Below are 12,249 nucleotides of genomic sequence, written 5' to 3'. Positions count from 1 at the left end.
CTGTGGCCTAGGGGTGGGTGCCTGAAGTGCCCCGGCAGTGCTGGAAGCGGGTGTGCGTCCAGCTCCTGGCCCGGCCAGCTTTGCTTTGACACCAGGCGTCTCCGCAGCAGGGCCCCAGGTGCTCCGGGGCTCTCTGTGTCTGAAACGCTGGGGTCTGTGACTGAAACTGGCTGAAATAAACCCGCCGTGATCCACGGTCCTGAGGCTCTGACTGCTCTGGTCCTGTTGCAGTTTCTTGGTGTCCTGTGATTTTTATTTATTTATTTATTTATTTATTTATGTAAAGATTTCTGTTACTTCAGTGAGGACGCTTCACCCGGTGAAATGTGAAACATGAAATTGCGCTGCTCAGTTTGATTTAATTCTTAGCAGTAACAGTTTGAGTTCTGGAGCTGTGTCACGTTATTGGGAACTGTCTCACATATTAGAGGCTCCAGCTATATGAGTATTGAGCCTGTCTCCAAAGCCTGATTGGGCACCATTGAGAACCAAAAGGTGCCTATTTTAAGTGGCTTGTTTTTGAGCCTTTATATTTTGTTTCTTGGGGGGCCAGTGACCATGGGGTCCCTCATCTCAATAGTATTTTGGATTAATTGGCAGCTAGCCTGTTTTCTTACAGTTGAAGTAACACTTCCCACTCCCCCGCTCTCCCTGAATAATGAGTGATACAACGGCTCCAGCACCCAGATGGGCTGGCTTGTCTCTGCCACTTTGCTCTGTGTCAGGCTGCATTTTCACTGCCTCGTTTGCCATAGAAGTTTCTGGCTGTGTCTCTCTGGCTTGCAGGAGGAGTTAGAGCCCTGTGGCTTGTTTTATTTTTCACTCCATAATGAAAAATAAGATCCTTGCTGGGGGAACTCAGTGACTCAGTGTATGGGTAATGGGATATGGAGCTTTCCAACTGTGTTGTCAACAGCACCCAGCTGGGATGCAGGAGACCTGGTTTTACGCCTTGCTTTGCTGCTGGCTTTCATGTTTTGCTGTTACCTCCCTTTCAATACCTTTGTTTCCCTATCTTTGAAATGGGGTGATGACTCTCTGCTGTATACATGTATTTTTTTAAAAAGGCATGTGGGTGATGAGTGCTGTATAAAGCTAAATATTACTGCTATTGTTGCTAAGACCTGTTTAGCAATATGCAAACAACCAGGATAATAACTCATGAGATTTCCTCTTATAAGAGTTGCCATATTATCTAGCATTAAATATTATCTCTGATAATGTTCAAGACAGCGTGTGGTGCAAGTGAGAAATCCCACAGCATACGGACATAAGAGATTGTCCCTAATAGAGAGTGCCTGTTCAGCAGACTATGCATGCTGTATTATTTAATGGTTCCTGGAAGAGGGGAGTCGGGCTGCTCTCAAGGTTGGAAGTGAAGTTGGAAGTTGAACTCCTCTTTCATCCCTGCAGATGGTTCCTGCTAGTGTAGGCTGAGGCACACTGGCTGAGCACCGGCAGGAAGTCTGCACGGCCAGTGCACGTGCTGTGGATAGGGGCCAGGGCGGCTGAGCCAGCTTCTTTCATCAGTGCTGAAATCAGTGCTTGCGTTGGATTTCGTTTTGCAGCTTCCTCGGTAAGTTACTGTGTTGAGACTGAAGCAATGCTGGATCCTGCCTAATGATGGTGTTTAATAGTAGGGAGCTTACGTGATAAATCAGGTTCAGTGGCAGGGGTGTAGGGAAGGGTTATAGGTAGTGTCACAACGGGTATTTACTATTTAAATGTTTCACAAAAGAATTGGGAATCTTCTAGTGGCGTATGTCAAGGAGAAGGGGGAGATTTGTGGGGCGGCCTGTTTGTTTTTTAAATACAATAGCCAGTCCATTTTAAAATCTTGTCACAGCTCAGAATGATTTTGTGTATGTATGAGCAAATGGATAATACATATGAGCTGTCTCTAGATCTCAAAAAAAAAAAAAAAAAACCAAAAAACCAAACCCTGAAAAAGAGGCACTTTATTTTCCTAGAAGGCAAACTTTCAAAGTCACTAGTACATGCAGTGCCGACCTCTCCTAATTCAGTGTATGCTACAGTGTTGTTCACTGAAAAAAAATTTTTTTTTTTTTGACTGCAAGCTAGCTCATGCTTATGCTTCAAGCTGTGGGCAAGTGAAGAAATTATCATGGGGACAAGCTCAGCTGTGAACCTACAGCATATTATACCCATGGGTAACTCTGTGTGTGCACATCCTATCCCCTGATAAATGTGAAGTAGTTTAAGGTAAGTTACTCCTCGATGAGAATGGAATAAATCTCATTTGCTCTGAGATCAAAGTATGCGCGTATGTGGGCAGATACTGCAGAGGAACTAGCTAGGTATTAGTTTGAAATTTAGTATCCTCCATGGTGACTTGTTTGTATGTCCTTTTAATAGTGAAGATAATGTATTAATATATGCTGCCCAGGTAAGCTAGCGGGGAGTCAATACTGTGCTGTGTGCATTTTCAGTCTGGGAGAGCGGATGGTTGTATAATTAGACCAGACTTGACAAAGGTACTGGCTGGCAAGTGGAGTTAAATCTAGTGGGGACAGACAGGACTGCCTAGGCTGATGGACTTAAATCTGTTGCTCTCAGACAATGCATGGCCTATGAGGCTCCTCTAACATCGATTACATTCATAGAAAATTAAGGTTAAGCCTAAGATTGCAGGGAGAATCAAGTACAACGTTGACCAAGGTGTCTTTTGTCTTATGTTGCTATTTATCTTTGGCTCTGCTCAGAGACTGAGCATGTGTATTTGAAAGGCAGTGAGTCCATTTAAAAAAAAAAAAAAAATCTTGGGGTTGATGGGTTATGTGAATAGTCAGATATGGACTTGGACAAGCTGGAGAAGGAGCAACCAGCTTTGTGCCAAAGGGGAATTCTTTCTCTCTTCACTCAGTCTAGGGGATTCTGCTATTGCTCTTGGTTATAGATGAGCACGGTGGCTCACAGAATGTGTCCTGACAGCCTGCTTGTTTCTGACACCCTTCATCTGATGAGTTGGTTGTTTAGACAGTAGCAAACTGCAACATCCCTGTGATACAGAAGTGCAGCTATTCTTGTTTCTCCCTCTTGGCAATATAGGCTAAGAGATTTGCCTCGTGCCTTGGGCTCGGTAGTAGGAAATTTGGAAACTGATCCAAGAGACCTTGCTCTGTGTCATGTTCTAACCATGATGCCACGCAGGCTTCTGCCTGTGCTTCTGCGGACTTTTCTGCGGCTCTGTTTTGTTGAGTGGAAATGTAACACAAGTCGAATAAGCATTTGTTCATTTTCTCTTTATTACTCAGTGTATATAGCTTTTTTCAGTGACCTTGGTCTCTGAGCTCTGAAAGTTTCTTACTTGTGAAGTGGGCTCTGAAGATTTAACTTCAGTTACTTCTCTGAGCTCCTGTATTCACAAAACCCTCAGCAACAGCAGGCTGTGAATGATTTTGTATCCTGTGAAGACTGTTCAGTGAAAGAACCTACTATCTTGACTGTTCAGAATGCACAGTAACTTCATGTAAGACACGTGCAACATAGGCAATTCTGAGTACGAATGGTCTCTTGGTGCCTTGGGGGAATGTTTTAGGCAATGCTTTTTTTCCCCCCTATTTTTGCTGAGTCTTGATAGAACTTGCAGAGATTTGAGAGGGAAATGCTGGGGAACGAGAGGGAGAAGGCAGCACACTGTAATGCCCGTGTTTGCTTTTGTAGAATAGGTCAGAAGGATAGGCAGTGTTACAGACTGTGCTTTTTGGTGAACCTGTACGCTGCGAACGCCTGAGAGGTGGGGAGTCAGAATGTGTTCTCTGCTGCTCCGGGAAGGATTTAAGGGATGTAGCTTTCCTTCAGAGATTCACAAGGAGTAAAAGTTAGAGTTACCATTAAGGCAATGGTTATTTTACAGCCTGCCCTAGATGTGAAAATGAAATGCAGGTAGGTAAAAGTCGCTTATCCAGAGATGCACAGTAAACTGGGACTTGTCAGCATAGAGGAAAATTCCAGACTGAAGACTCTGACAGGACACTACTACAGAATAGCTGTTCTGGTTAAAATTGCTTTTTATTTCATAATAGTTACTGAGCCTCTAAAACAGGAAATAGTTGAGAGTCAAAGGGCATATGTAGCGTGAGAGAGATGGGAACTAATGCAGAACAGCACGCTGCTGTTAATCACCTTGCATGAATGAGCCCTTTGCAGAAGACTGGGAATAGAAGCAGAGACTCTAGAAACTATCAGCCTGTAATCCAGGCTGCTACGGAGCAGTCATACCCTACACAAAGGGAGATGGATTTCACTACCTGCACTGAGCCTTTGAGCCTGCTTGCAGCAGACATGTCTGATCTATGTATTCCTCTTCGCTGACTCCAGCACCTTTGGAGCTGACTGAACTCTCATTCCTAGATTCATACCTCGTTTTGCAGCCTTGAGAGAGAAGTGCCTAATGAAGCAAGCCAGGATTTCAGTCTCTTAAGATAGGAGCTTTGGAGAGAGTGGTTTGAACGAACATCAGCCTCTTCCAGTCTGCTTCCCACTTGTTAAAATTATGTAGGACTCGCCAGAAGTCTTGGAGGAAGAATTTAGGAGGTGAAGGAAATCTGAACAATTCAAATACATGTCCTCCTCCCTGGAGAATGTCTTAGTCTTAAGTGATAGGCTAGGCTGGATAAGGGACATTGTGTGGCTGGACCACGGTGCAGAGGGAATAAGTAGCTGTGCCAGAGGAAGGCCCTGCTCTTGGGGCGTTCAGCTGGGAATGAGGAAGTCTCTGTTCCTAGCAATACCTTGAGGACCTGGACAAATCCTGTTTTAAAACAATTAATGCATAGTGTAAAAAAACTTGTAAGCAGTCCATATAGCAGGACCTTGTTGAATTTGGCTTGAGGTCAAGCCTACTTCCTATCATAAGATTGTTTCCCTGTAAGGTAATTGCGCTGTTAGAAATGTTCTGTGTTTCGCCAGGCTGTGCTTGACTGGTGCATGTCAGCCGCCTCTTGACAGGAAGAAGCCGAGGACTGATGGCCGTGCAACGTTGCCCGCTCCCGGCTCCTACGTTCCAGAAGTGGTGCAGGGGGCTTTTGGTCCCCCTAGGCGATTGTTTTAGTCCATCATTCTAGACACAGCTGTAGCTGTGTCACCATTATGTAAAAGGAAAAGAGTGTTCAAATATGGCAGGTTTAGCTGTGGCTTTTTTATATATATTACTGTATACATTTTATATATGTGTGTGTATTTGAACAAGAGCAGGTTATCTAGATGGGTTTGAATATATTCATCTGCACTAATTGGTGAGCCTAGCATAGGCAGCAGCTCAATTATTACAAAAAGGGGAGGGAGAGCATTTCTATGATAACTTCTTAAGCAGAGTTTTAACTCTTCCAGTTGGGACAAGATTCTGTACAGGGAGTCTCCTGCTGCAGAGTGAAACCCTGAGGTCAGGAAACATCCCCAAACAGGCCTTTGATGCTATAAGAGCTCTGCCTCTGTCCTTGTCCTTGTGCTGCTAATCTAGTCAGAGGTAAATTAGTCCCGTGGGGAGAGCTGCCCTGCCAGAAGCTTAGGTGCAGGTGTACAGGCAGGGAGCTGCAGCTGCCTGAAAAGCCATGGATGTTCGCTTTAGGAGCCCAGAACTGTGGGGAGTAAAACAGCAGTTTTCTTGCTCTGAAATATTGGCTTGCAAACGATGCTCATCTTCATCTGTGAACTGATGAATTTACCCACTGCTGGGAGCCAGCAGGCTGGAAAGTGCCTTACGATTGCTCTTCCAAAAAGGATAACTGAACCCTGTTCTGTGCTAGAAGGCAGCTTCTCATGCTGTGGGACAGAGTGGGCTAGGAGCAGAATAACTGAGAAGAAATACCACTCATGGCCTTTCAGTCCATTCCAGAACCAAAATAGGAATGTCTCTGTATAGCAAAGCTGTCTAAACACTGTGCGACTCAGAAGCTGTGTGAGAGAGCACATAAACCCAGTAGAGTGAGGTAAGGGATTGCCCTCCCACCCTTTAACCATAAAGTCATAGGCAGGCTTGCATTTTTGCAGTTGTTTGTTGCTGTGGCTTCATATAAAATATGGAATTACTGGGTCTGTTATTGCTGGGAGGAGGAAGCGCCTCTGTGTGTGTATGAGCATATTCTTCTTTTCAGGTAAGTATTAGTTGCTATTTTTATTTAACTAGCAGCTCTCACAAAGGGGCCTTCATGAGATGATCCACCTTTGCCAGCATTATTGAGCATCAAACAAGAATGAGAAACCAAAGTATCAGCCAGCACGTCAAAGATCCTGCAGGACGCGAGCAGGAGGGTGGAGACGAGAATCCAGGAAGTCTCTTTCTTTGAGCACAGGATATGGCTACATCCAAATTACGGCACCTGGGGAATCTTCACACAGTTCCTGGGTGTCTCTACCTTTAAACATGGTCACAGCCTCGAGAAATCCTCTTGGTGGAAGTAATGTGCCAAGAGCAGCCCATCTTGTCATCTCCTGTAACTGTCCTGGGATCTGGGCAGACGGAGAGACAGGTTAATATGTTTTCTGTTTCCATAAGCCCTATTCTGACAGCTGGTCAGCTCTGGCTGCGGGCCTTTGTAGCCTGTGAATGGCAGGCCATAAATCAGAGCTGGCACTTAAAAGAAGAACTGTAATGAAGGCTGAAAGATTCAAGGAGAATTGTTTTGCTGAATCCCATCCTATTTCTACACACGCACACACAGACACTTGCCCTGTCCCTCAGAAACATATAACTAAGCTTCACTTTGCTGGGAAGATAGACTGCCTGGTAAATGAGATGTCATGGACAAACAGTGCCCTAGCACTAAATGGATTATTTTCAGATTATTTGAAAAGACTTAGCACAAGGGCAGAAGCCATAAATAACAGGGTGCACCTTGGGAAACCATAAACAGCCTCAGGAGCTCTCAGGATCTTCCCAGTGTTAGGTTCTCTACGAGCAGAATGCAAGGGAACTGTCTCCTAAAGAGTATGCAGCAGAACAAATGGATAAGAGCAGTCAGCGAAGGGGAGTTCATCCTGAATGATGTCCCAGGTCACTGTCACAACAGGGCCTGTGGCTGAGTCCTGTCTAGCCCGCAGAGAACTGAGCATGAGGTGCCCCAGACTGGCTGCCTACAGCAAGTTAGCTTAAGGGACATGTGAAATGCTATTTGCAAAACCCTGCTGGGCTATAGGCTTGCAGTGGCCACTTACAGCACAGGACATTTGGCCCAAGACACAAATGGCTCCCACTTTGCAGCAAATGTTTGCACAGTACTTACCTTGACTCTGCACATTTGGTGGTGGGTGGATGCTGACCACTGGTCAGCAAAAACGTGGTACTCCGTTGGTGTAATTTAAAAGATGAGCCTTGTTTTCCCACAAACTATGTTTGACTCTTCTGTGGCACTTAGACTCTGCTCAGGCCCATTTGTTCTTCTTGGAATACAAATATTAACAACAAAAATAATTTAAAGAACAAGGAGTCCTGCTGGGAGATGACCCTTGGTTGCCATGCCCATTGCATAGTTCCCTCAGCCAGGTGTTGTCAGATGTCACTGTAGAGTCTCCTTCTGCTTTTGCTATGTCTGCATGAGGCTTTCTTCATAGTGAGCCAGTTGTTTAATTTATCTTTACTGCTTGCATTTCAGTAGGCAGTACAGTCCCTCAGCTGAGACTGGTTCAACAGTGTGTCAGGCCTTCTGTAAGCAGTTCTGCCAAAGAAATGATGCTTCTCCACTAAGAGCTTTTCATATAAGTAGAAGAGGTGAGATAGGAGGGGGAAGTGAGAGAGCATACAAGTGACTGTCAAGGCCATCAGCAGAAAAGCAGTGCTAGAACAGAACATTGGTCTACCGACTTCCAGATCTAGTCAAACTAAAAGTTTGCAACTTTAAATTCCTGATCTGTCCAAAGAATGCAGTGTATTAGGGTGAAAAATTACAGTGATAGAAGAATAAAAACCTTGCAGTCTTCTGAGACTTTCTTAAATGAAAATATGTTTCAAAGTGAAAAACCATTTGGTCCATCTGTGTCCCATTACTAGACTGGGGCCATCATCCATTTTCATTAGGCAGGGCCTGAGCATGTGGGTGGGGACGGAGGCCTGGGCAGCTGCCCTGGACACCAGGCTAAAAAGCACCATATGGAAAAGTCTAATGTATGTTAACAGGCATCAGAGACCAAATTGAAAGAGTAATGGCCCATCCACATGCGGTAGCCTCAAAGAGGCAAACTCTCAGCACCAATCTGTCAGCTGTAATTTTGGGTCATTAGAGTGCTGCTAAGCAGAGGCTAACAGACAAGTAAGAGAGAGTAATCTGGCTTCAGCAAGAGTTATTCTTCCAGCCATGCTAGCACTCTGGCTCAGTCTCTTCCAAGCTAACATATATCAAACAAAATACTTTCTTTTCTTCCCTTCAGAGATTCTTCCTACCAGGCCTCAAGGGATCCCAGCCAAGCATTTAGATTACATGCAGTAATCTTTTAATTTCCTGGCTGCTTGGTGGCTCTGTATCACTCTTGCCACTTCAGATAAATTCATGCTGTAGGAAAACCTAAATAAAATAATGTGTTTCCCTTTTGTCAGCCCCACAGAGATGCACCTGAAGTATTTTAATCCCCCCCACCCTGAGTTTCTAGTGTGCTGGTATTAGCTGAGGGTGCTCAGAGCTCGGCTAAACCCCTCAGTACTCTGCATTTGTGAGTGTCCTGGCATTCAGGAGAGGATCTGGGTTAGATTCAATATCCCTGTACCAAGTTAACTCTGCAATGAGCCAGACCTTTTTGTTTGCCTTTCTAATAGGGTGCAACATTGCTGGAGCAGAGTAAACTCTTGCTTACTTACAGACTGGCCTGTCTGCCAGTGGCACTCACTGGCAGATATTACAGCTGGGGCAATTTGGCTTATATTTTAGCAGATTCCACGCCTAATTTTAAATTAGAGGATTGTAGCGTCCACCAAGCCTCCCTTCGCTTGCCAGCAGGCCCAATGCCTCCAAGCGTATGTCAACAATTTATAGTGGTTTTTTTTTTTGTTGATAGGATCTCTACCGCTTACAGCTCTGAGACTCAACAAGTGGCAGGCCTGCTGTTAGTAGGTGTAAACAGGTGGTCGTGTGTCCAGCAAGTGTGAAAAACTCACTTTTCCCTAAGGATATATAATCATTTATGCTCAGCAGTCCAACAGCCTCTTAATCCAAGGAGTATTTGAGTACCAGCTCCTGAAAATAAGGTTTTGTGCCAGTCAGGTTATGGCTCTACCTATCACAAAATGCAGATCTTTCTGAGACAGACTATTGTGCTGCATTTGCGTATGGATATTTTGGCTTAAGACAGGAAGTAAGGAATACTCTGATACTTAAGTTCACTCCTCCTTTGTAATACTTCCATTTAAATCTTAAAAATTGAATTTTGATGCTTTTATTTTCTATTTGCAGATTCCCTCTGCTCAAGCTTTCATCATGACTTTTGCAGAAATTTAGTGTTACAGATGTTGCTCATCCTATTGAAAATGGGGAGAAGGAAGCACAAGTTACTGTCATGCTCCTTTAAAAGACCTGTAAGAAAAAGTTAAGTTTATCTATGAAATAGTGTCAGACTCATCTCAAATCCAAACATATGTCACCACCCCAAGCAAAGGCATACAGGAACAAAGGATTTTTTTTTTGCTGGTTATCGCTTTGTGAAGATTTGTGTATCTGTGAGAGAAGCAAAACAGAGCAAAGAAGCTGAGGAATAAAGCTCGCTACTCAGCACAAAACTCTTGCCCTAGGTCTTTGGGATTTTTTTTTCCTTAGGACAAGAAGCAAGAGCTTTTGGGTGTAATTCTAGCAAAAAAAAGGGGGGGGGGTGGATGTATACACAATGACAGTATCCTGTTTGATTCTTCCATTGTTCAGGCAGAAAGAGATTTGCTGTTTCTGCTTGAAAAATAAGATAGATAAGGCCAGTCTTCGTAAAAGGGAATGCATCCAAAAGGTACCTCACTTATTCCTAATTCCTCCTCCAAAGAGAGAACAGTCTGGGATCCCAGGCCACTGGCAAACTGCCCAGGTTCAAAGAGGCATCAGCTTGAAATAGTTGGAAGAAACATTTTGCACCATTCAGGTGATAAGCAAAAGTTTCTTCTCACTGCAGGTTGCTTGGTAGGAATTTTTTTCTGTAGTGCTATAGGCATTTTAATGTATGGGTTCTGATTGATACGACTATTGGATCTGACACAGCCTTCAATCTGTTTTCTCCAAGGCAGGAAAGAAGTTGTGTGTGTTCAGTGGGGGTTTTAGCCAGAGAGAAAAATCCATCTGTTTCGGTGTATCATACTAACTCGTTATTACCATAACATCTGAGTAATAGCTCTTATTTTGAGAGTGCTTTGGGCTGGCCTTGCTGTTTATCTAGATTATTGGGGTAATAGCCTCTCTGTTAGACAAAGTGGAGGTTATGAACTACCGCAGAGGAAGAGAAATGGTAAAAAAAAACAAAAAAACAAAAAACATTCTTGAGTTGAACGGTGGTGAGTAGAAAATGCGTCTGAATGTGTATGTGGACAAGGAGCCTGTTGCAAATGAGCTTAATGAATTTGCCAGTCCCAAAGCTGTTGAAGCCTGACTGTTCCTCAGTACGTTTCTCAGCTTCTCTCTCTTGCTGAAGAGGAGGCAACTTCAGGAACTCACTGTCTCCTCCAGTCTTCAGCAGGTTGTACGTTTGGGAGGTGAATCAGTTGCTGAGCATTTATTTATCCTCTTGGAGGCTTTGCCCTGGAGTGAGTGGCACATACTAATAACTTCTAAGGAGGCAAGCGACTTTCCAGGCCCTCCAGTCGTAGTGGAAGGTGTGTAACCCCAAAGTACTCTTTCCACATGAGATTCAGTCGTTCCTGGGGCTGTTCTGGGAGCTGCAGAGTCTCCAAATTACTTGGCAAGATTAGGCCACTTGCTGAATCAGGCTACAATAGGTTCAGGGAAGGCTTTGGGTTAGCTTCCTCTGTTCACAGTAGGGAGTTCCTGATGGGCTCATCTTTGGTCTTTTTATCCTTCAGTGCAGAGATTTATCCTATTTTTCTTGCTTTTTCTTGTCATAGTCCCCAGTCTGCCTTCCCTGCTTTGAGACTTTGTTGGACAAGAGATACATGTCAGACGTGTGTTACTGACCCACCCCCTTTGTTCCTTTCAGTTGTTTGGAGGCCGGCTTACCCAAGGAAAATGTGTTGGCTGTGCCTGTAATGTGCATAACGTCTTTGCTTGGAGGGAAGACAGCCGTGTATTGCACAGCTTTGGCTCTAGCTGAATCTGAATTCTAACCAAATTCTCTTCCCAGAGACAAACAGCTGCTCCAGTGAAGTCACGGACTTGGAGTCAGCCCAGCAGACATGTTGCGGCTACCAAGGATGTGGGTGGGAGGGAGACAGTAGCTTTGTAAGCTAGTTCAATTTTCGAGAGCCAGGCAAATGGGACTGGGAAGGCCAGGGAGACAGACTGGCGAGAGGAAAAGAGATTCTGACCTGTGCAGTGCTTACATTGTTTTCCTTGTAGAATGGGAGCATTTTCTGGGAGAAGGCAGAGTGGTATGATCAGCATCTCTTACGTGCATGCTTTCATATCCTCTCTCCAAGGGAAAGAGTGTGCAATGTAGGAGTTTGCCCTGAAATTCATATAGTCATGTGTGTAATACATATGCATACATGAAAATGCTGTGCTTTTGGATTCCTCAGCTGTGTAGTGGTGAACAGAGGTTATGTGGGCATTTACACGTTATCATTTCGATTGCTCTGTGTGTGTGCACGTTCTCTCTCTCACATTTCAGTGCACACAGAATCAGAGACATTTGCTTTGCACTCTGAACTTTGTGGCGCTCCTGAAGAGGTCACGTTTCACAGCATGAGACAAGCACCTACGCAGGTGACCATTAACCTTCTTCTGGAGAGCTCTGTTCATGCCAGAGGAGCAAGTATCAGCCAGTATTTTCACCCCAGAGCTTTTGTTGATCTTTGTAGACACTTTGAGCGCAGGTCACAGAGTGTTTTCAAGATGAGGACCAAGCCCTTGAGCTGCATTGGCTGTCCTTTGGAAGTCAATGAGTGGGGGTAAAGAAAACAAGTCCAGTGGTTTCCACTGCTACAGAAATGTGCCATAGCACCCTGTAGCAGCTGGAGTCCATCTTTGCAAACAGAAGATGAAGTGACCAGAAGGTGCTGGAGAGCATGGGCAGGAGGTGGGAAGGAAGGAAATATTCTTCAGCTGAAGAGAGAAGGTAGCTTGCACCATCGCAGCAAGTTTTTCTGCCTGC

Source organism: Dromaius novaehollandiae, chromosome 24, assembly GCF_036370855.1.
Source record: "Dromaius novaehollandiae isolate bDroNov1 chromosome 24, bDroNov1.hap1, whole genome shotgun sequence".
Lineage (NCBI taxonomy): Eukaryota > Metazoa > Chordata > Aves > Casuariiformes > Dromaiidae > Dromaius > Dromaius novaehollandiae.
The sequence above is the reverse complement of the archived record's forward strand: the minus strand, read 5'-3'. Positions refer to the sequence as shown.